The 23,904-nt window shown below is 51.9% G+C and overlaps 1 pseudogene; it reads right to left on the bottom strand.

Annotated features, from left to right (window-relative positions):
• Positions 1-11,796: 11,796 nt before the first annotated feature.
• Positions 11,797-13,141, bottom strand: LOC142076554 (olfactory receptor 14J1-like; annotated as a pseudogene).
• Between the last annotated feature and the right edge of the window lie 10,763 nt (positions 13,142-23,904).

Genomic DNA, 23,904 nt, shown 5'->3' with positions numbered 1-23,904 from the left:
GTATGTTGGATGTAAAGATGGTTTATGCATGTGGCATAAGTTTTAAGTATTGGTAAGAGGGGATGTCAGGAATGAGAAATACATAACAAAGGATTTTCGGAAGATATGTAAACGTATCAAATTATGTGGGACCTGAGCATGACACAGGTGGTGTGGAATACGAGGTAGAGATTGTCCTGGGTCTGGCTGGGGAGGAGTTAACTTTCCTCCTAGCAGCCCATCGGGTGCCGTGCTCTGCAGTGGTTGCTCGAAGGGTGTTGACAACGCACCCCTGTTTTGGCTGTTACTGAGCAGTACTCGCACAGCACGAAGGCTGTCTCTCCAACCCCACCACCCGCAAAGGCCAGGAGGCTGGGGGTAGGCAAGAGGTCGGGAGGGGACATAACCAAGAGAGCTGACCCAAACTGATCAAAAGGATATTCCATACCATATGATGTCAGGATCAGCAATAAAAGAGGAGAGAAAGGGAGGGGTGAGGGGCATTCATAATAATGGCATTTTTCTTCCGAAGTAACCGCTAGGCACACTGAGGCCATGCTTCCCAGCAATTGGCTGGACATCTGCCTGACAATGGGAAGGAGGGAATAAATCTCTTCTTCCTTTGCTTCCGTGGGTGACCTTTGCTTTTCTCATTCAACTGCCTCTGCCTCAAGCCACAAGCTTGTCCATCTTATTTTCTCCCCCATCTTGCTGAGGAGAGGGAGGGAGAGAGCGACTGCTTGGAGGTTTAGCTGCATGCAGGTCCACCCATCACTCCACCTTAGACTTCCGTACACACACGTAGATCTTGGGTTCGCTTTCCTGATGCTGCAATAGTGTATGCTGATGTTTGTAGTCTTGCCCTATGTTTGAGGGGTATGCGATGATGGATGGGCCATCAGTGACCTCTACCAGCTGTTGTGTGGATGACTTTATGTAGAGAAAATGCCCGAAAGAAGTGGCTTGGAGAATCACACTGCTGCACCTGGATTTCTTCTTCTGGGATTTGCTGTCCACACCAACCTGCAGAGCTTGCGCTTCACAGGCTTCCTGATCATCTGCTGCATGGTCCTCATAGGGAATGGCTTCATCGTGCTTACCACTGTGGTGGAGTCAAGCCTCCACAGCACCGTGTACTTCTTCCTGAGGACTTCCTCCTTCCCAAAGATCTGCTCTACATTAAACACACTGCCAAAAACGCTGGTGGGCTTCCTGAAGGAATCCAGCTGGATCTGCTTCCATGGATGTGCTGCCCAGCTGTATTTCCTGGTTTTGCTGGGAGGCACCAAAAGCCTTCTCCTGGCTTCCGTGGCCTACGACCATTACATAGCCACCTGTGACCTCCTGCACTATAGCCTCATCATGAAAGGGGGGTTCTGCATCACATGGTAGTGGGGTCACAGGTGGCTGTCATACCAGTCTAAGTAGGGCAGACCTATCAGGTATTCACTTTGCCCTTCTGAGCATCCCATGTCCTTCATCACGTCTTCTGTGACACCCCCTCTGTTGGAACTGGTCTCTGCAGACACGTCCTGGAACCAAGTGACGCTGCACACCATCATCCTGGTATTCGCAGCCCTTCCCTTTTCCTTTATCGCTATTTCTTACACTACAATTATCAGGGCAATTCTGAAAATGCCTTCAGTTTGGAGCAGGCACAAAGCCTTTTCCAACTTGCTCCTGACACCTTGGGGTGGTGACTCTCTTCTTTGGCCTGGTCACTGCCTTAAACTCCAGTCAAGGGACTCTGCAGACACTGAGAAATCATAGAATCATAGAATGGTTTGGGTTGGAAGGGACCATTAAAGGTCATCTAGTCCAACGCCCTCCCTGACAAGGGGAGGGACATCTTTCACTAGATCAGGTTGCTCACCACCCCATCCAGCCTGACTTTGAACGCTTCCATCTACAACTTCTCTGGGCAACCTGTTCCAGTGTCTCGCCAGCCTCACCGTACAGCATTTCTTCCCTATGTCCGATCGAAACCTACCCTCTTTCAGTTTAAAACCATTACCCCTTGTCCTGTCACTACAGACCGTGGTCAAAAGTCTCTCTCCGTCTTTCTCATAAACCCTCTTTATATATACCTAGGGTTGACTGGACACACTGGAGAGGATCGGAAACAACCTCCAAAAGACTGGGTGCCTCGAAAAATTCCCTAGGCGTGCTAAAGGTGATGTACACTCAAATGCTCTAGGATGTCTTTAATCGACTGCTGCTTGTTCTTTGTGGCTTAAGCTTTGATAGAGAGTTGTTGTTGGCCTGGCTTGCATTTCTGTCCCTTGAATTTCTTTGAAGTCTTGGAGCTTGTGTGTATGACACAGCCTTTGAAGGGGGAAACACATAAACATGGGCAGACAGGAATGAAGAGGACTTATTGGGTCACCCAGATAGGTGGCTGTTATGGTCCTTATCGTCTGTGGTCAGTGCTAGTAAATGCCTCCTAGAGTCAATATCCTCAGGACTTGGTCATGGCCGGGGGGAGGCAAACAGTCTGCTCTGTTTCACACATGCCCGATGTAGGCATTTGGATCTGACCCACACTTCCATAAACATAAAGAATTGCCATTTCTACAACATGAATCAGCCTGTTCTCAGAGAGACAATTTAACACCCTAATGGAAAACCCTTTCTTTCCCAGACAGGTCCAAGATATGTGGGTGTGGGTCAAAGGGGGAGCCTCGCAGGATGACCTTGCATACTGAGGATGGGGGTTTCTGCCTCTGGGTGTCTGAGACTCCTGATGGGATGCAAGAAAGAGCATTTGGGGATTGTGCAAGACTTCCTGTGGAATGTCTAGGAAAGAAACAAAAGCAACAAGAGGAAGGGACATTGGTGATTTGGGGAGCAACAAGCGTGGGAGAACGGAGGGAAAAGGGATAAGAGAAGCTGATCATGTGTAAACAGGTGATTGGTCAGTACACTTGTCTGGCCATGCCCAGCAACTGATTGCCCCAGACTGTTGCGTCTTCTTATTAAATTCCAATTTCCCACAGCTTTCTGGGCTGAGGAGAATCTCTGATTTTGTGTACGGATGGAGGCCCAATTGCCAGCCACTGGAGTGGCAACCACAAGTCATACAAGTTCATGTTCTTCAGGGCCCCAGAAACTGGAGAGATTGGAGAGCGTGCATATAATGTTGGTGTGTATGTCATTGGGTGTAACCACTAGCGAACATCAAACCGGAGCAGTCAGTGAGTGGAAGCAGCAGCCTGGGAGCCCCGTATTTAGAGACCCTAAGTCTGGGCTGGACACTGGAGAGCCCAGAGGATCTGCAAGTTGGCTACTGGAGTGAGAAGGTGGCCCAACTGGAAGAAGCCTCATGTTTGCAGGCCCTGGTCCTCAGGGGGGACTTGAACTATCCCAACTGCCTCTGCTGAAGAGACAACATAGTGAGGTGCGAGCCATCCAGGAGGGTTTTGGAGCTCATTGACACCATCTTCCTGACTAGGGTGACAGAGGAGGCAATGAGGTGAGGTGCCCTGCGGGACTTCATACTTTCAAAATGGAAGAACTGGTCAGGGATGTAAAAAGCAGGAGTGAGAAGGTAGAGTTTAGGATCCTAAGAGAAGGGAACAAGGCAGAGAGCCTTGACGTTGAAGGATCTCCTTTTCAACCTCCCAAGTGGAGAGAGCTGAGAGCTCTGGCAAGGCTGAAAGCCCCCACCATAGCCGAGGTCTTTGTCTCCTGGGCTATGGCTGTTCTCTCTGCACCTGAGGACTCTAAGGAGACACCTTCTCCTTAGAGCACAAGAGCCTCATGGCCTCCTCATCCCCACCCAGGAGCCTTGGGAGCTGTCCTGCACTTGGCATCGCACAACCCCACAACACGCTGGCCCTCGGAAGAGCCGTGAGCAAGGTGTGAGGGACATCATCTCCCTTCCCAAGGAATGGCGGACAGGGCTTGGCCCTCTGGCTTAATGTAACGCATCCAGGTTTACTGAGCAGTTTTCTGCACGAACCAGTGCCCAGGGTTGCTTTGTCAGTAATGTCTCTCAGTGGGACCCATTAAGACTCCAAGCAACTTTGGAGTTTGCCGCTGACTTTGACTTCTTGAGAGGTTTCTTCAGCCTCCTCTCAGTGCCTGAGTTTCATGGACTCGACACCAAACCCACCAGAGGGGTCATTAAAATGCCTTGGGCTGGGCCTCTGCTGCTGAGCTGGGCCGGGCTCCTGGGACGGAGGGAGCTCGTGGCGAGCGGGCAGCGCTGCAGAGAGACAGCTCTGCCCAGGAGCAGCTCCTCTGCGAAGCGCAGTAGATGTGACATACCACGGGTTACTCAGCATCAGAGCCACCTTTACATTGCGGTCGGACTCAATGATCTTAAAGGGCTTTTCCAACCTAAATGATTCTATCATTCTATGATTGCCTTTGCCTACCTGTCGTCACTGCCTCTAGTTTTCTGCTCTAACCAGCCCCTCGGGAGGCTTTGTTAGTAACGGCCCCCAGTGGGACCCATTAACACTCCCTGAAACTGTAGGGCTTGCTTCTGGCACTGACTTCTTCAGTGGTTTCTTCAGGCTCCGCTCAGTGTCTTAGTTCATGGTCTCAGCATCGAATACACCATGGGAGTCGTTAAAATGGAAAAAGACATGCCTCTTCCCATTAGTTCTTGCAAGTCTTCAAGATTTACTCAACTAATTGGAGAGGTGTCCAGAGAGTACGTAAAGTGGAAGATTTCAAAGCTTTCAATGAGCACTTAATAAAGGAGGATTTTTGATTTTTAAGAGTTTGGGGCTTTTTTTAAATTCATAGCAGAAGTGATAGCAGCATTCTCCAATCAATATTGATGCGGGGGGTGTGTGTGTGTGTGTCTCCAAATAAAGTCAAGATGGTAGGAAGAGCTCCTCCTTGAGGTCAGGCGTGGACAACCTCCCTGCTCACCTCCCCACCCCTGCCCTTTCTCTCATGGGCCACCTGGGACTTGCATTACTTCTCCTTCCATCAGACTTCTCCAGTGAAGTCTGCAGCTGGAGGTTACAGCTCCTTTGCACCAACTCCCACCTGCTTTCCTTAGAGACCTGGTTGCGCACAGGCCCAGCTGCCTTTCTCTTTGTTTCAAAGCAACAGAAGGAAAACCTAGCAAAGTTGAGCAAACAATAACCCCCACCCTCCTCAACTGTCTGCTGAGTCCAAGCTGCCTCCAGTGAGGTTCACCATCCTCAGGGGATGGCCTCACTAGAAAGGTCTGAGAGAGAGAGATCGGAAAGAATAGCTGTAAGCACAAGGCAGGGGTTGGCTGAAGAGGTAATTAGACTGCAGAAAGACAAGGGCAGGCCTCTAACTCCCTGAAGCTCAAAGCAGCACCTGGGGAGTTGAGAGGGATCTGAGTGAACAAGGAGTAAGGGGAGGGGAAAACTGGAGAGCGGAGGAGAGGGTACAGGTACAGACAGGCTGCTGGGAAGGTGCCTTTAGGTTTGGGAGGCAGAATGCTCTAGACTGGATGAGACTAGACTAGTTCAGCTGGAAAGGACCTACAGTCATCATCTACTGCATCTGCAAAGGTGAGGGAGGTAAAGACACAGTATCACGAACAGAGTCTTGGCAATGGTAGCACAGAGGAAGGTACATCCTTCGCCTCCTGCAGCTGATACGCTTCCTGGAAATTCCCATTTTGTCTTGGTCATTTTAAACGTTGTCATTTTATTACAAGTTTTCCATCATCTCAGCTGATGAAAAGGTGCTCATGTGTTTTTTAAAAGTGTCAAGCAGTTCCTTCCCTTTCCAGGCGGAGCTCAGCTGTCTGGCCATGGACATCGAGGGCCGCTTGTAGAGGCCCCGCTGTAGCTGAGGTGTTTCCCTGCCACTGGCCACTGTCACACAGGACAGGAGGTCTCCTGCAGGAGACCAGAGCCCCTCGGGAGCTGCTGATAGAGGCCAGGCAGAGGGTCCTAGGACACCTGCACCGGCACCAGGCACCCGTGTCCCTGTAACTTAAGACATCTGTGTCCTTGTAGCTACATCCCACCCCGCTTCTGGAAAACATTTTTTCTTTCAAAATAGTAATTAAAAACAACCATTCATTAAATCCCCCAAAGATTGGTATATCAAAACAAAACACATTATTTCCTCCTAATCTGGGAAGATATAAAGACAAGGAATTAAAAAAGCTGAAAATCGTATTAAAACATTTTCTTTGCTTTAGATCTTTCCTCATTTCTTCTTTCTTTTTTATTGGCTTTTTCTGAACATTTCTATCATAATCAGACCTGCAGCATTAAAAAAGATATTTTTATGTCTTGCAGAGATCCCAGCGTGCTAAAACTCCTCTCCATCCAGGAGCACCCACGCCACTCCTCGCTCTTTGCAAGAGAGAGTCACCCACTGAAGCAGCAGGCTCTCTCACCTGATCCTGGGAAGCAGGGTGACCAATTTCAGTGAATGCCCTGGGTTTGGGTGGCCAAATTCGTACTCATCTCTGCAAATCTGTACTACAGTGTCTACTTCAAGGGGTCTCTAGGTCATCTATGAAGACGCCCTTTTCATTCCCTCCAGGGTAAATGACGAGTGAGTCCATTTTTGGTGAAGAAAGGGAGGAGACTGGTCTCCCCCAGCATCAGACACCTCAGTGCAATTGTCCGCGTTGAATCAAGTTGTCTAGACTTCCCTTTCTCATCAACGGAGAGAAAGAAGTTGTCTCCACTGAGGTTTCTGGAGATACCTTTCCTGGTGATCCAGAAGGGCTCCCATAGGTCCTGGGAGAGGTTTCCAAGCAGCATATTGGTATGTCAGCTCCCCCAGGGCATCTCAGATAGCAAGAGCCGCTGGAAGTGGGCAAAAGGAATTAATCAAATGAATTTGGTCCATCACCTTCCCAGGGACTGAGGTGCGGCTGACCAGCCTGTAGTTCCCTGGGTGCTCCTTCTTGCCCTGATTGACAATGGGTGCAATGTCTGTCTTTTTCGAGTCCTCAGGGAACCCCTTCTTTGCCCTGACATTTCAAAGACGATCGAGAGCAGCCTTGCAATGATACCAGCCAGCTCCCCAAGCAACCTGGGCTGCATCCCCTCTGGTCCCGTGGACCTGTGTGTGCCCATATGGCATAAGTGCTCCCCAGACACATCTTCCTCTGCCATGGATGCAGCTTTGTCACCACAGATGTTGGTAGGAGACTGGAGGGCCAGGGAGGTCTGGGAGCAGATCTTACCAGGAGAAGAGGATGGAAAAAAAGGCAGGGAGTTCCTCACTGAGCCTTTTCCAGGTCTTTATCACTCCATGTGCTGCCCCACTGAGCCATGACGCTATATTTTCTTCAGCTGACTCCTTGTGTTGCCAGTGTACTTAGAGAAGCCCCTCTGGTAGCCCTCCCCATCCCTTGCTAGTTCCAGCCCCAGCTGAGCTTTGGCTTTCCTGCATCCATCCCTGCACCCACGGCCGTGTGTCTATCGGCCTCCTGGGTGACCTGTTTTCCCTGCCACGCCCTCTGCACCGCCTTTTGCTGTTTGAACCCTTAATCCAAGGAGTCCCTGTTCGTCCCACCAGCCTCCAGCCAGGCCCTGCCTGACTCCCAGAACGTTGGACTCTTCCTGGGCTTTGATGCTATTGCCCCTGCAAAGTCAAGAGGGCTCCATGGAGCTTGGCTTTCCAGGATCCTGCCAAGCAGATGCTGAACAAGCTGGAATCTGCTCTCTCGGCCATGGTCACTGCGGCCATGGCTGCCCTCAGCATTGACCTCCTCATCCAGTTCTGCCTTGTTTGCGAGGAAGAGTCCAGCCCTAGTCAGTCATCAACTGCCTGTGTCAAAAACGGGAGGGGTGAGGCAGGTGGAAGGGACCCGTCTGGGTGCTGGCTGTGAGGACACCTCTGTTGCAGCCACCCAAGGGCTGCGCAGGCAGGAGGGCAGGCCACACTCAGGGACACCCTGCTCAGCCCTGTCTCCTGTCGAGCAGACCTGACACCAAGCAGCATGTGGCTCCTTGCCCAGGTCTCCTTTGAATGCCATGGGCTGCCCCTGTGGCCTGGAGACACCACGGGGATCATCTGCAGGCTTGCTTTGGCAGCTCAACCTTCCCAGAAGTTGCATGTGATGTATTATTCCCAGCCAGGTTTTTCATAGCGTGCTGCAGAAGATTTCATGGTGTGTGCACTGAGGCACAGCCTGAAGAAGAGTGCGTGTGCACAGCAGTGCAGAGCTTTCCAGGACAGCACTGGCATACTTGTGGAGGTAAGTGAACCTTGCCTGGGTTCATCCATACTTTCACCTTGGGCCAAAGTAGACTCAGAAGCAGAGCTGGGAATTCAACTTGGAGGGGGTTCACCTGGAAAGAAGAGCCCAGGAGTGAGCTAATAGCCAGGCTGTGGGGGGGCTCATAAGGTGCCTGGAGGCCCAAGAAGGAAAGAAGCAAGTGATTTAAAAGTGCTGTGAGGGTAAATTACACTGAAGGAGGGTCAAGAACCACTGTCAGCTCTAAGAAGAGCCTGTACAAGCAGGAGTGGAGAGGCACCAAAACAGTGATTGTCTGAAACAAGGGGAGACAAATCCGAGGTGGAGTCCATGGGACATGGGAATGCACCAGGAGAAACTCCTTGCTGTCCACAAACACTGGGAAGGTATGAAATAGTCACAGGTGGGATTCAGTTCCTCTGATGCCCAAAACCTACGAGTAGGAGCTTCAGAGTCCAGATACTGGCCTTTGAGATGGTTGAAGCTGGACGCAATGAGCTTCAGGGGTAATGTAGAGCCATCTGAGGCGGTGCCTCCCAGCCTCCCCTGACAGTCAAACAAGTGGAGGAGATGTCACCTGACTTGTCTTAGCTGGTCACATAAAACACAGGACGATTCACCAACTCCAGTTGAGGTTTGCCTTTCCTAAAAGCACACCTGTGCACCAAAGGCAATAAATATCAATTCCTGTTCTGTAGCCTGCCCTTGCTTTCACCTCCTAACGGCTGCTTCGTGTCCCTGGCAGTGTCCTGCCCCTGGCATGGCCCAGCCATACTGCCCTACTGTCGCGAATGAGCGGTTTAGAGGCCGCTTAAAGAATCACCACCAAAGATATCAGCAGAAAGTGATTTTCATAGAGATTTATAAAGGTGCGACCTAACAGAATTCGATGGCAAGGTTCACTCTATTACTTATTACAACGATGAAACAGATAAAGGAAAATCATCTAAGGGTTTATATTTGAGGGACTATATGTGTTTGGCAGCAGTCTAGGTTTCATTCACAATTTAGTAACACTTAATTATCAACTAATCATTTACAAACTTTAGTAACGCTTAATCATTAACTAATTCAATATTTGCAAAGTGAGTTAGTAAGTCTACTACAATCACAACTTAATTACAGATTATGCTTACTATCAGTCCACACACACAGAGAAACATATATATATATAAAAAAAAATATACAGAAGGTATACGTGTTAAAAATTCCCCTCGATGTCAGTGAAGAAATATTCACGTCGAATGTCTAGGCATTCCCTCTCAACGGGCGAAAGGTTGAGCTTCGAAAGGGACTCACCCAGGACCCAACGGTCCTCCGAATATCGCAGGCCCGAAAGATCGCAAGCTCTGAGAGGCTCCCACTCCGAGGGAGATGCTGGGTGCAGCCGCTGCAGTCCAGGAGAGCTCCAAGGGCCTCACTTAGGACCAGCGTTTATAGGTTCTCAAGATGGTTGGCTTTAGTCATCCGTAAATTTCCATCCTGGCCACAGTCCCAGGTGGTAATTACTAAAAAGCTCTCCAGCTTTCGGTGTTGTTCTACTGGACGCCTGGGCCAGGCAGTAGGAGTATGTTCCCATCCTCAGCTGTGCGGAGTTTCTGATACAGTCAAGGAGCGCTCAACCGCCAGACTTCAATACACCAAGGTTTCATGGGAATTTCTGAGATCAACAAGCGGCCCAGGGAAGAAAGGGGGGGGATGAATGCACCACCACACCTACACATGGTCCTACAGCTCTGCGGTGAAGGAACCCCATGGAGCAGGTACCTTCGGGGTGGGGAGGTGTCCCCCAGCACAGTCCTCTGACAGCCCCCAGTGCCCCACCCTCCTGCTTTGGCAGCCTCCCCCAGTTCCTGGCCCCTGCCCAGCCCCAGCCATGTCCCACACAGGGGCTGGCGACAGCCCTGCTCTGGGGTCTGCCAAGGTCTGGGCAAGAAGAGAGGCTGGGGCAGGGCCGGCTGTTCCCCCGACACAGGCACCGAGACCAGCAGGAGGAAGGAGATGGCCACAAAGCCAACCTCATCCCCATAAACTGGGGTGGGCTGCCAGTGCTGGAAATGGTGATGGGAGGGGCTGGGGGACCAGAGGAAATGGCCTCAAGTTGCGCCAAGGGAGGTTTAGATTGGACATTAGGAAAATTTTCTTTATTGAAAGAGTGGTCAGGCCTTGGAACAGGCTGCCCAGGGAAGTGGTTGAGCCACCATCCCTGGAAGTATTTAAAAGACGTGTAGATGAGGCGCTTAGGGACATGGTGTAGTGGGCATGGTGGTGTTGGGTTGACGGTTGGACTCGATGATCTTAGAGGTCTTTTCCAACCTCAATGATTCTATGATTCTATGACTCCATGAATCCTGCTCTCTGGTGCAGGAGATGCCCACCACAGACTGACTGTGCCCATCACTGTCAGCCCCTCTCCCCAGGCCAGCACAAGAGTCCTGGCCAGGGGACAGAGCAGCCTGCCCCGGGTGGGTGCCTCCAGAAAGAGGTTTCTCTGTCTCATGGATTCCTCCCTGCAGGCACAGAAATGCTCCCTTGCTCTTCTCCCTGGACATCCCTTTCCCCAGGTGAACGTGTCCATGCTGGCCTGGCCGGCTGGTCCTGGTTCCCACCCTGTGCTCCCCGCTGGACCCCGAGCTGCTCTGCAGAGCGAGGGGGCTGTGGTGTCCTGGGGCCATGGGGTGACCTTGTGCTGGTCAGGGTCAGAAGCAGACCCAGCCAGATGGGGATCACTGCTGCTGAGCGCCTTTCCATCTTCCCTTGGTGGCTCAGTAGCCAAGGACAAGGCTGGGCAGGACCATGGGGTGTCTCTAGTGGCACAAAGGGCAGGGGACGGCTGCACTAGATCCAGCCCATGGGGTTTCCAAGAGGGTGTCTTGAACCACTCTCCAGTCTTATGCCCCTTCATGTGCTGGATCCTCACAGCCTCTCCTGGTGTTGCAGAGCCTTTGTTAGCCCATGGGCTCCTCAGGTTCACCTTTTCCTCTGGAGACTCCTGCCTGGATCGTCACTCATTTTATGAGGCACCCCTCACTGCCCACCCAGACTCAGATGCTTCCCTTGAGGTGCCCTGAGCTCTCCTGGCGGTTCCTGATTCCTCTCCAGGATGGCATCTGCCATCAGCCCCACCGCAGGTGGGACAGTGCCAGGCAGAGAAGTCAGACCAGTCGCTGTCTTTTTGGATGCGTGCAACCAAGAAGGCAGCTCTTCGCCCAGCCCTTGGTCCCTAACACATCACCCTGGGACTCTGAGCTTCTCCCCCTGAATCCATCGCGAAGCCCAAACAGTGACAGGCCTCTTCAGGGAGCAGCTCCTTGGGTGTGTTCCTGACACCAGCTTTGGAAGAGGCATCCAGCCTTCTGGCCCTGCCCTGAGGAGACCCTTTGCTTACGCTGGTGCTAGAAGGGAGGCCAGCTGTGACTCAGTGGTCCACATGGCCTGCTCCTGCCCACAGCCATAGGGATGCCACTGTAGAGACAACAGCACCGTCACAAGTCACGCAAGACCTTGGGGCTTACACAAACGCAAGGACACAAGAGGACAATGTGGAAGTGACGAGAGACCAGGACCGAAGAGAACACGTCCTGCTGTTGTCCATGGCCGTGTCTCCAGGGAAGCAGCAGCCCTGACTCACAGGCAGCAGAGAGGCAGGCGAGGCAGCGAGGGGGAGCCCCGAGGGCCATCAGAGCTGCTCCTCAATGCGACGGCTGGGCTGTTGGCTCCTGAACATCCTTCTGCATGCTGGGGCTGTGCCCCCAGGACCAGAAGGGATGGGAATAGATGGGAGCTGAGGCAAATTGTTTTCTGCTGGTTTCCTCATTGAGTTTATCTAAACAGGGGGCCTGGATCCATACATACAGGAGGTCTTTGCATCACAAAACAGTTAGGAGGCCAAGAATAATATCACAGGTATTAATAAACAAACAACCAAACAAAACCCCAAACCCACCAAAAAAAAAAACCAAAAAACAACCCCACAAAGGAAAAATAAAGACACATATGACCAAAAGCTAGTCCTGGGATTTCCTGAGCTACCCTGGGAGTCCAATGAGGATGGTGGGCACCTTATTGTTGCTGGAATAGTGTGTGTTCAAATAGTTTCCTCAGGGCACCCTTGAGCTCTTGGTTCCTCATGCTGTAGATGAGGGGGTTCACTACTGGAGGAACCACTGAGTACAGAACTGTCACCACCAGATCCAGGGATGGGGAGGAGATGGAGGGGGGCTTCAAGTTGGCAAACACAGCAGTGCTGACAAACAGGGAGACCACGGCCAGGTGAGGGAGGCACGTGGAAAAGGTTTTGTGCCGTCCCTGTTCGCGGGGAATCCTCAGCACAGCCCTGAAGATCTGCACATAGGACATCACGATGAAAACAAAACACACAAAAGCAAAAGAGGCGCTGAACACAAGAAGCCCAAATTCCCTGAGGTAGAAGTGTGAGCAGGAGAGCTTGAGGATCTGGGGGATTTCACAGAAGAACTGGTCCACAGCATTGCCCTTGCAGAGTGGCAGTGAAAATGTATTGGCAGTGTGAAGCAGACCAGTGAGAAACCCACCGCCCCAGGCAGCTGCTGCCATGTGGACACAAGCTCTGCTGCCCATCAGGGTCCCGTAGTGCAGGGGTTGGCAGATGGCAACATAGCGGTCATAGGCCATGACGGTGAGAAGATAATACTCTGCCATTGCCAAGAAGGCAACAAGAAAGAGCTGTGCAGCACATCCTGCGTAGGAGATGGCCCTGGTGTCCCACAGGGAATTGGCCATGGATTTGGGAACAGTGGTGGAGATGCAGCCCAGGTCGAGGACGGAGAGGTTGAGGAGGAAGAAGTACATGGGGGTGTGGAGGCGGTGGTCGCAGGCTATGGCGGTGATGATGAGGCCGTTGCCCAGCAGGGCAGCCAGGTAGATGCCCAGGAAGAGCCAGAAGTGCAAGAGCTGCAGCTCCCGTGTGTCTGCGAAGGCCAGGAGGAGGAAGTGGGTGATGGAGCTGGTGTTGGGCATCTGCTGCCTCTGGCCATGGGGTCCTGTTCTTAAAGGAAGAGTCAATGAAGAGTTAGGGGAGACTTCTCTGAGCAAAATCAAAGCCTTTCTCTTAGACCTTCACCCTGCTACACTCCCCCGACCCCCCATTCCTTTTCCAGGAGACCTTCCTTCAGCTCCATGGCTGCAGCTCTGTGCTGGCCGAGCGTGCCGTGAGGAGCAGGGCCTCTGCCCGCTGGCTGCTGAGGAGTCAGCCCTGCTCTGCAGCAGTGGGTTCATGGGAACGGTGGGGTCAGGGTCAGTCCTGGTGTTCGACTTTGTCAGATGAAACCGCTCCTAACGCAGAAGGGCTTCTCAGCCTCTGCACTCCCAGTGCTGAGGAACAGGGACAGCAGAAGGCAGGTTGAGAGGTGTGGGGTTTTTAAAGCTCCCCCATCTCACCTGGGGAGTTTTCCTGGATGTCAGAAACCCTCAGCATTTCTGCTGCCCTCATGGAGAATGAGTCCTGCCAGGCAAGAGGATTGCCTGTGGCTTAGTGCAGAGAGGGCAGCTGGTCTGTCCCTCCGACTTGTTCCGGGCTGCTGTGGACTTGTTCTTCATGAGATGGAGGGTGATCACCCTCTTGTGTTACCCTGAAAAACAAGCAGGCACTACTGAGCCCAGAGGGATCCAGTGCAGACCGCTAAACGTCTCACCCTTTCGCAAGGTCTCAGCACCCCACCCCTAGCCCAGGACACTCACGCCTCATTGCACCAACCCAACAGCATTTCCTCCATTATAGCACCTCTGCGCTTCTCCATGGGGCTTTCAGATAACAAAAGGGTGCTAGGGGACAGGCTCGCATTCTGGAGGGCAACTCACAGCTGGGAAGGAAACCTCAAGGAGGCAGCCAAGTGTCCTAATGAGAGCATCTGATTAAGGGAAACCCAGCTTATTCTCCAGCCCCACAGACTGCATTGCCCACAGCCCCACAGGTGAGAGGAAAGCTGGGACCCTTGTTCCCATGGGCACACCTGCACGAAAGGACCCCCAAGATCAGCCTGTGACTCTGCAGCTGAAACTCCACCTCCCCAGAGAGCCTGGCAGCCAGAAGGAAACAACAACAGCAGGAACAGAGACAAGTGGAGAAAGAAGCAAATGCCCAGCGAGGGTCTGGCTGAGAGGGGCCAGGCCAGAGGCAGCCGGGCGCTCAGGACAGCGTTCCCCTGACCCAGCTCTGCAGCCACCTCCCAGGCACCACCATTGCCGGGCAGCTGCTCTCAGCCCCTGTGCTCTGCAGAGGAAAATGGACACGTGGCTGGAGAGCTGCCCCACGGCTCTGCTGGAGCTCTGCCTGCAGAGGAGGTGATTCACGCCTTGGACCCCACAGCCCTGAGGGCAGAGGCTTGGCTGGGTGGGAGAGGAGGCACGGGGGCTTGCTCAGAGGAAGGGGTCTGGTTGGAGGGGTGAGACAGGGTTTTCTGAATTCTCCCTCCCACCACATTTCTGGTTTTCGTTTCCTCTCATTCCCTGATCATCTCCTTGCTGCCTGGAGATTTTCCTCCTGGTGGCTGTTTCCCTGTGCCAGGTCTTTCCCTGTCAGCGCTCACAGAGCCCATCCCAACCTCTGTGCACTCACCTTAGCCCTACAGAAACCTGCCTGTTTGCAGGGCACTGGCTGGGCGCATGTTCCTCTTTGCAGGCAGAAAAAAGGACAGGTCAGACTAAGCCTGATGACTCCAGCAGAGGTAATGCTGGTGCTGTGCGTAGGCAGAGGAGAGGCTGAAAACACGTTAGGAGGCTCCTGGAAGACCTACTGATCACTCACAGTTACCGTTCAGGAGTGTCAGTGACTTGTCAAAATTAAGAACTCCTTTATCATTCATCCCCTCCCATCCCCCAAGAGTAGGAAATTGAAAAGACAGACTCAGGGAAGTTCCTTATCTTTAGAGTAATCCTTGTGTTGACCTTCTCCTTGAAACCTCCTCTTGGAAATATTCTGGGAGTGAGCTGAAGCTCTGAGCAGCCCTGACCCACACAGCACCCTCTCAAGAGCAGAAGGACCCTGCCTCGCTCTGTCTGCCTCGCTCCCTCCCCTCGGTGCCTGCAGGCAGCGCCCTCAGCCCTGCTGCGCTTTGCAGAGGAGCTGCTCCTGGGCAGAGCTGTCTCTCTGCAGCACTGCCCACTTGCCAGGAGCTCCCTCCTTCCAGGAGCCCAGCCCAGCTCAGCAGCAGAGGACCAGCCCAAGGCAGCACTTGCTCTGCCCCTCGGGGCTCCCTCGAGGGGTCCCTGGGGCTCCAGGGGAACCTGCTGGGAAACAGCCTGAAGTCATCCCTGATCTTCCCTCCCTCAGCTGCGCAGAGACACTTCTTTCCACCAAGGTCATTTCTCTTCCCAGAGTCACATGTAGGTCCTCTAATCACTTCTCCTTGTCTCAGCATTAGAGAGGACACCCAGACAGTGACAGGGAGGCATTTCCTTTACCCCTACTGAGGGAATGATCCAGCAGAGTCAATCGAGGCATCTCATCCTGGGTGTGCAGTCCCGGGGCTGGAAGGGGTCTCAGCTCACTCCCCTGCAGACCACAAAGCCACAGGAGGTGGGGTTCCTCTTGCCTCAGTTCAGGTGGGCACAAAATGGGCACCTGCATGGGAGCTCCTTCTCTCAGCTGCCATGGCAAAAATGGGTGTGGCTACCAGGAGTGAGCTGCTCAGCCACCATCACCTGGCGAACTTTGGGTTCAGGAGGGGGTCCAAGCTATGTGAGGGGACTGCAAGCAAGGGAGCAGTTCCTAGAGACAGGGCAGCATCTGGGGGCATCTTCTTGGAGCCTGATGGGAAGTTAAATTGGCCAGGTGGAATGACGGCAGATGTCCATATGTAGGACAACTGAACCTGTAGCTATTCCCCATGTACGGGGCAGCCTATAGAGGTATTCAGCTGGCCAAATGGAGTCATGCAGCACAGGGAGAGCTGTCTTTCTCTTCACCATCAACTGCATTTCCTACACGTCCTGTGAATATAATGGCAGTTTTGTCGAGTGCATCCCCTGCGCTCCAATTGTCTAAGCTACTTCAGGGCAGCTGAACCTTCATTTAATATCCACCTACAGGCCTGCAGTGCTACGTGAGATGCCAGGGCTCTGCAGCTGACGTGGACAGCACAGGTCCTAGACAGGACCCCTGTCCCCATTCAAACCAGCTGTGTGACAGGCATCACGCACGGCATCTCAGACAGATTCGGTGCCGTTGGGCCAATGACTGAACCGCACCACTGCACTGACCTAAGGCTGTGCCCTTCTCTTTCCAGTAGATGCAGGGCAGCGCATGAATACGAAGCGCATCACACCAGGGTCTCCACTCACGGGCATTCCCTCTCAAACTCTGCTGGTTCTTCTCTCCCCCATCGTTTAACCACCCCTCGATGTCACAGTCACGGGTCAGGCCAATGATTTTCACTGTGCCAGTACCACAGGATGTCCACTCCCCAGGACACTCTCAATATCACCTCTTCCTTCCTGAGATCAGCTTCACCTCCACCGCAGGCGCTCAGGGCTGCAGAGACACCACAGAGAGCAAAGCCCTCTCCTGCTTGGACTGCACAGCCCAGCTCTGTTTCTCTCTGGCCTTGGGGACAGCAGGGTTTGTCTTCCTTGTGGGCACCTCATCTCTTCTTCACATTGCCACCTGCCATCCACTGCAGCATGGCTGTGCTCTGAGGCAAAGCCTTTGCACACACAAGGTCTTGGGTGCTTGGTAGCAGGTTTTCCTGTTGCAAGTCTGCTCTCAACCCCAATGTTAGTGGTTAATGAGGACGCATAAATCTGTGTGTTGGATGTAAAGATGGTTTATGCATGTGGCATAAGTTTTAAGTGTTGGTAAGAGGGGATGTCTGGAATGAGAAATACATAACAAAGGATTTTCGGAAGATATGTAAACGTATCAAATTATGTGGGACTGGAGCATGACACAGGTGGTGTGGAATACGAGGTAGAGATTGTCCTGGGTCTGGCTGGGGAGGAGTTAACTTTCCTCCTAGCAGCCCATCGGGTGCCGTGCTCTGCAGTGGTTGCTTGAAGGGTGTTGACAACGCACCCCTGTTTTGGCTGTTACTGAGCAGTACTCGCACAGCACGAAGGCTGTCTCTCCAACCCCACCACCCGCAAAGGCCAGGAGGCTGGGGGTAGGCAAGAGGTCGGGAGGGGACATAACCAAGAGAGCTGACCCAAACTGATCAAAAGGATATTCCATACCATATGACGTCAGGATCAGCAATAACAGACGAGAGAAAGGGAGGGGTGAGGGGCATTCTTAATAATGGCATTTTTCTTCCGAAGCAACCGCTAGGCACACTGAGGCCGTGCTTCCCAGGAATTGGCTGGACATCTGCCTGACAATGGGAAGGAGGGAATAAATCTCTTCTTCCTTTGCTTCCGTGGGTGACCTTTGCTTTTCTCATTCAACTGCCTCTGCCTCAAGCCACAAGCTTGTCCATCTTATTTTCTCCCCCGTCTTGCTGAGGAGAGGGAGGGAGAGACCTACTGCTTGGAGGTTTAGCTGCGTGCAGGTCTACCCATCACTCCACCTTATACTTCCATACATACACGTAGATCTTGGGCTAGCTTTCCTGATGCTGCAATAGTGTATGCTGATGTTTGTAGTCTTGCCCTATGTTTGAGGGGTATGCGATGATGGATGGGCCATCAGTGACCTCTACCAGCTGTTGTGTGGATGACTTTAGGTAGAGAAAATGCCCGAAAGCAGTGGCTTGGAGAATCACACTGCTGCACCTGGATTTCTTCTTCTGGGATTTTCTGTCCACACCAACCTGCAGAGCTTGCGCTTCACAGGCTTCCTGATCATCTGCTGCATGGTCCTCATAGGGAATGGCTTCATCGTGCTTACCACTGTGGTGGAGTCAAGCCTCCACAGCACCGTGTACTTCTTCCTGAGGACTTCCTCCTTCCCAAAGATCTGCTCTACATTAAACACACTGCCAAAAACGCTGGTGGGCTTCCTGAAGGAATCCAGCTGGATCTGCTTCCATGGATGTGCTGCCCAGCTGTATTTCCTGGTTTTGCTGGGAGGCACCAAAAGCCTTCTCCTGGCTTCCGTGGCCTACGACCATTACATAGCCACCTGTGACCTCCTGCACTATAGCCTCATCATGAAAGGGGGGTTCTGCATCACATGGTAGTGGGGTCACAGGTGGCTGTCATACCAGTCTAAGTAGGGCAGACCTATCAGGTATTCACTTTGCCCTTCTGAGCATCCCATGTCCTTCATCACGTCTTCTGTGACACCCCCTCTGTTGGAACTGGTCTCTGCAGACACGTCCTGGAACCAAGTGACGCTGCACACCATCATCCTGGTATTCGCAGCCCTTCCCTTTTCCTTTATCGCTATTTCTTACACTACAATTATCAGGGCAATTCTGAAAATGCCTTCAGTTTGGAGCAGGCACAAAGCCTTTTCCAACTTGCTCCTGACACCTTGGGGTGGTGACTCTCTTCTTTGGCCTGGTCACTGCCTTAAACTCCAGTCAAGGGACTCTGCAGACACTGAGAAATCATAGAATCATAGAATGGTTTGGGTTGGAAGGGACCATTAAAGGTCATCTAGTCCAACGCCCTCCCTGACAAGGGGAGGGACATCTTTCACTAGATCAGGTTGCTCACCACCCCATCCAGCCTGACTTTGAACGCTTCCATCTACAACTTCTCTGGGCAACCTGTTCCAGTGTCTCGCCAGCCTCACCGTACAGCATTTCTTCCCTATGTCCGATCGAAACCTACCCTCTTTCAGTTTAAAACCATTACCCCTTGTCCTGTCACTACAGACCGTGGTCAAAAGTCTCTCTCCGTCTTTCTCATAAACCCTCTTTATATATACCTAGGGTTGACTGGACACACTGGAGAGGATCGGAAACAACCTCCAAAAGACTGGGTGCCTTGAAAAATTCCCTAGGCGTGCTAAAGGTGATGTACACTCAAATGCTCTAGGATGTCTTTAATCGACTGCTGCTTGTTCTTTGTGGCTTAAGCTTTGATAGAGAGTTGTTGTTGGCCTGGCTTGCATTTCTGTCCCTTGAATTTCTTTGAAGTCTTGGAGCTTGTGTGTATGACACAGCCTTTGAAGGGGGAAACACATAAACATGGGCAGACAGGAATGAAGAGGACTTATTGGGTCACCCAGATAGGTGGCTGTTATGGTCCTTATCGTCTGTGGTCAGTGCTAGTAAATGCCTCCTAGAGTCAATATCCTCAGGACTTGGTCATGGCCAGGGGGAGGCAAACAGTCTGCTCTGTTTCACACATGCCCGATGTAGGCATTTGGATCTGACCCACACTTCCATAAACATAAAGAATTGCCATTTCTACAACATGAATCAGCCTGTTCTCAGAGAGACAATTTAACACCCTAATGGAAAACCCTTTCTTTCCCAGACAGGTCCAAGATATGTGGGTGTGGGTCAAAGGGGGAGCCTCGCAGGATGACCTTGCATACTGAGGATGGGGGTTTCTGCCTCTGGGTGTCTGAGACTCCTGATGGGATGCAAGAAAGAGCATTTGGGGATTGTGCAAGACTTCCTGTGGAATGTCTAGGAAAGAAACAAAAGCAACAAGAGGAAGGGACATTGGTGATTTGGGGAGCAACAAGCGTGGGAGAACTGAGGGAAAAGGGATAAGAGAAGCTGATCATGTGTAAACAGGTGATTGGTCAGTACACTTGTCTGGCCATGCCCAGCAACTGATTGCCCCAGACTGTTGCGTCTTCTTATTAAATTCCAATTTCCCACAGCTTTCTGGGCTGAGGAGAATCTCTGATTTTGTGTACGGATGGAGGCCCAATTGCCAGCCACTGGAGTGGCAACCACAAGTCATACAAGTTCATGTTCTTCAGGGCCCCAGAAACTGGAGAGATTGGAGAGCGTGCATATAATGTTGGTGTGTATGTCATTGGGTGTAACCACTAGCGAACATCAAACCGGAGCAGTCAGTGAGTGGAAGCAGCAGCCTGGGAGCCCCGTATTTAGAGACCCTAAGTCTGGGCTGGACACTGGAGAGCCCAGAGGATCTGCAAGTTGGCTACTGGAGTGAGAAGGTGGCCCAACTGGAAGAAGCCTCATGTTTGCAGGCCCTGGTCCTCAGGGGGGACTTGAACTATCCCAACTGCCTCTGCTGAAGAGACAACATAGTGAGGTGCGAGCCATCCAGGAGGGTTTTGGAGCTCATTGACACCATCTTCCTGACTAGGGTGACAGAGGAGGCAATGAGGTGAGGTGCCCTGCGGGACTTCATACTTTCAAAATGGAAGAACTGGTCAGGGATGTAAAAAGCAGGAGTGAGAAGGTAGAGTTTAGGATCCTAAGAGAAGGGAACAAGGCAGAGAGCCTTGACGTTGAAGGATCTCCTTTTCAACCTCCCAAGTGGAGAGAGCTGAGAGCTCTGGCAAGGCTGAAAGCCCCCACCATAGCCGAGGTCTTTGTCTCCTGGGCTATGGCTGTTCTCTCTGCACCTGAGGACTCTAAGGAGACACCTTCTCCTTAGAGCACAAGAGCCTCATGGCCTCCTCATCCCCACCCAGGAGCCTTGGGAGCTGTCCTGCACTTGGCATCGCACATCCCCACAACACGCTGGCCCTCGGAAGAGCCGTGAGCAAGGTGTGAGGGACATCATCTCCCTTCCCAAGGAATGGCGGACAGGGCTTGGCCCTCTGGCTTAATGTAACGCATCCAGGTTTACTGAGCAGTTTTCTGCACGAACCAGTGCCCAGGGTTGCTTTGTCAGTAATGTCTCTCAGTGGGACCCATTAAGACTCCAAGCAACTTTGGAGTTTGCCGCTGACTTTGACTTCTTGAGAGGTTTCTTCAGCCTCCTCTCAGTGCCTGAGTTTCATGGACTCGACACCAAACCCACCAGAGGGGTCATTAAAATGCCTTGGGCTGGGCCTCTGCTGCTGAGCTGGGCCGGGCTCCTGGGACGGAGGGAGCTCGTGGCGAGCGGGCAGCGCTGCAGAGAGACAGCTCTGCCCAGGAGCAGCTCCTCTGCGAAGCGCAGTAGATGTGACATACCACGGGTTACTCAGCATCAGAGCCACCTTTACATTGCGGTCGGACTCAATGATCTTAAAGGGCTTTTCCAACCTAAATGATTCTATCATTCTATGATTGCCTTTGCCTACCTGTCGTCACTGCCTCTAGTTTTCTGCTCTAACCAGCCCCTCGGGAGGCTTTGTTAGTAACGGCCCCCAGTGGGACCCATTAACACTCCCTGAAACTGTAGGGCTTGCTTCTGGCACTGACTTCTTCAGTGGTTTCTTCAGGCTCCGCTCAGTGTCTTAGTTCATGGTCTCAGCATCGAATACACCATGGGAGTCGTTAAAATGGAAAAAGACATGCCTCTTCCCATTAGTTCTTGCAAGTCTTCAAGATTTACTCAACTAATTGGAGAGGTGTCCAGAGAGTAGGTAAAGTGGAAGATTTCAAAGCTTTCAATGAGCACTTAATAAAGGAGGATTTTTGATTTTTAAGAGTTTGGGGCTTTTTTTAAATTCATAGCAGAAGTGATAGCAGCATTCTCCAATCAATATTGATGCGGGGGGTGTGTGTGTGTGTGTCTCCAAATAAAGTCAAGATGGTAGGAAGAGCTCCTCCTTGAGGTCAGGCGTGGACAACCTCCCTGCTCACCTCCCCACCCCTGCCCTTTCTCTCATGGGCCACCTGGGACTTGCATTACTTCTCCTTCCATCAGACTTCTCCAGTGAAGTCTGCAGCTGGAGGTTACAGCTCCTTTGCACCAACTCCCACCTGCTTTCCTTAGAGACCTGGTTGCGCACAGGCCCAGCTGCCTTTCTCTTTGTTTCAAAGCAACAGAAGGAAAACCTAGCAAAGTTGAGCAAACAATAACCCCCACCCTCCTCAACTGTCTGCTGAGTCCAAGCTGCCTCCAGTGAGGTTCACCATCCTCAGGGGATGGCCTCACTAGAAAGGTCTGAGAGAGAGAGATCAGAAAGAATAGCTGTAAGCACAAGGCAGGGGTTGGCTGAAGAGGTAATTAGACTGCAGAAAGACAAGGGCAGGCCTCTAACTCCCTGAAGCTCAAAGCAGCACCTGGGGAGTTGAGAGGGATCTGAGTGAACAAGGAGTAAGGGGAGGGGAAAACTGGAGAGCGGAGGAGAGGGTACAGGTACAGACAGGCTGCTGGGAAGGTGCCTTTAGGCTTGGGCAGGCAGAATACTCTAGACTAGATGAGACCAGACTAGTTCAGCTGGAAAGGACCTACAGTCATCATCTACTGCATCTGCAAAGGTGAGGGAGGTAAAGACACAGTATCACGAACAGAGTCTTGGCAATGGTAGCACAGAGGAAGGTACATCCTTCGCCTCCTGCAGCTGATACGCTTCCTGGAAATTCCCATTTTGTCTTGGTCATTTTAAACGTTGTCATTTTATTACAAGTTTTCCATCATCTCAGCTGATGAAAAGGTGCTCATGTGTTTTTTAAAAGTGTCAAGCAGTTCCTTCCCTTTCCAGGCAGAGCTCAGCTGTCTGGCCATGGACATCGAGGGCCGCTTGTAGAGGCCCCGCTGTAGCTGAGGTGTTTCCCTGCCACTGGCCACTGTCACACAGGACAGGAGGTCTCCTGCAGGAGACCAGAGCCCCTCGGGAGCTGCTGATAGAGGCCAGGCAGAGGGTCCTAGGACACCTGCACCGGCACCAGGCACCCGTGTCCCTGTAACTTAAGACATCTGTGTCCTTGTAGCTACATCCCACCCCGCTTCTGGAAAACATTTTTTCTTTCAAAATAGTAATTAAAAACAACCATTCATTAAATCCCCCAAAGATTGGTATATCAAAACAAAACACATTATTTCCTCCTAATCTGGGAAGATATAAAGACAAGGAATTAAAAAAGCTGAAAATCGTATTAAAACATTTTCTTTGCTTTAGATCTTTCCTCATTTCTTCTTTCTTTTTTATTGGCTTTTTCTGAACATTTCTATCATAATCAGACCTGCAGCATTAAAAAAGATATTTTTATGTCTTGCAGAGATCCCAGCGTGCTAAAACTCCTCTCCATCCAGGAGCACCCACGCCACTCCTCGCTCTTTGCAAGAGAGAGTCACCCACTGAAGCAGCAGGCTCTCTCACCTGATCCTGGGAAGCAGGGTGACCAATTTCAGTGAATGCCCTGGGTTTGGGTGGCCAAATTCGTACTCATCTCTGCAAATCTGTACTACAGTGTCTACTTCAAGGGGTCTCTAGGTCATCTATGAAGACGCCCTTTTCATTCCCTCCAGGGTAAATGACGAGTGAGTCCATTTTTGGTGAAGAAAGGGAGGAGACTGGTCTCCCCCAGCATCAGACACCTCAGTGCAATTGTCCGCGTTGAATCAAGTTGTCTAGACTTCCCTTTCTCATCAACGGAGAGAAAGAAGTTGTCTCCACTGAGGTTTCTGGAGATACCTTTCCTGGTGATCCAGAAGGGCTCCCATAGGTCCTGGGAGAGGTTTCCAAGCAGCATATTGGTATGTCAGCTCCCCCAGGGCATCTCAGATAGCAAGAGCCGCTGGAAGTGGGCAAAAGGAATTAATCAAATGAATTTGGTCCATCACCTTCCCAGGGACTGAGGTGCGGCTGACCAGCCTGTAGTTCCCTGGGTGCTCCTTCTTGCCCTGATTGACAATGGGTGCAATGTCTGTCTTTTTCGAGTCCTCAGGGAACCCCTTCTTTGCCCTGACATTTCAAAGACGATCGAGAGCAGCCTTGCAATGATACCAGCCAGCTCCCCAAGCAACCTGGGCTG

Source organism: Calonectris borealis, unplaced genomic scaffold (assembly GCF_964195595.1).
Source record: "Calonectris borealis unplaced genomic scaffold, bCalBor7.hap1.2 HAP1_SCAFFOLD_66, whole genome shotgun sequence".
In the NCBI taxonomy this organism is placed as follows: domain Eukaryota; kingdom Metazoa; phylum Chordata; class Aves; order Procellariiformes; family Procellariidae; genus Calonectris; species Calonectris borealis.
This window is presented reverse-complemented; position numbering and strand designations above follow the sequence as displayed.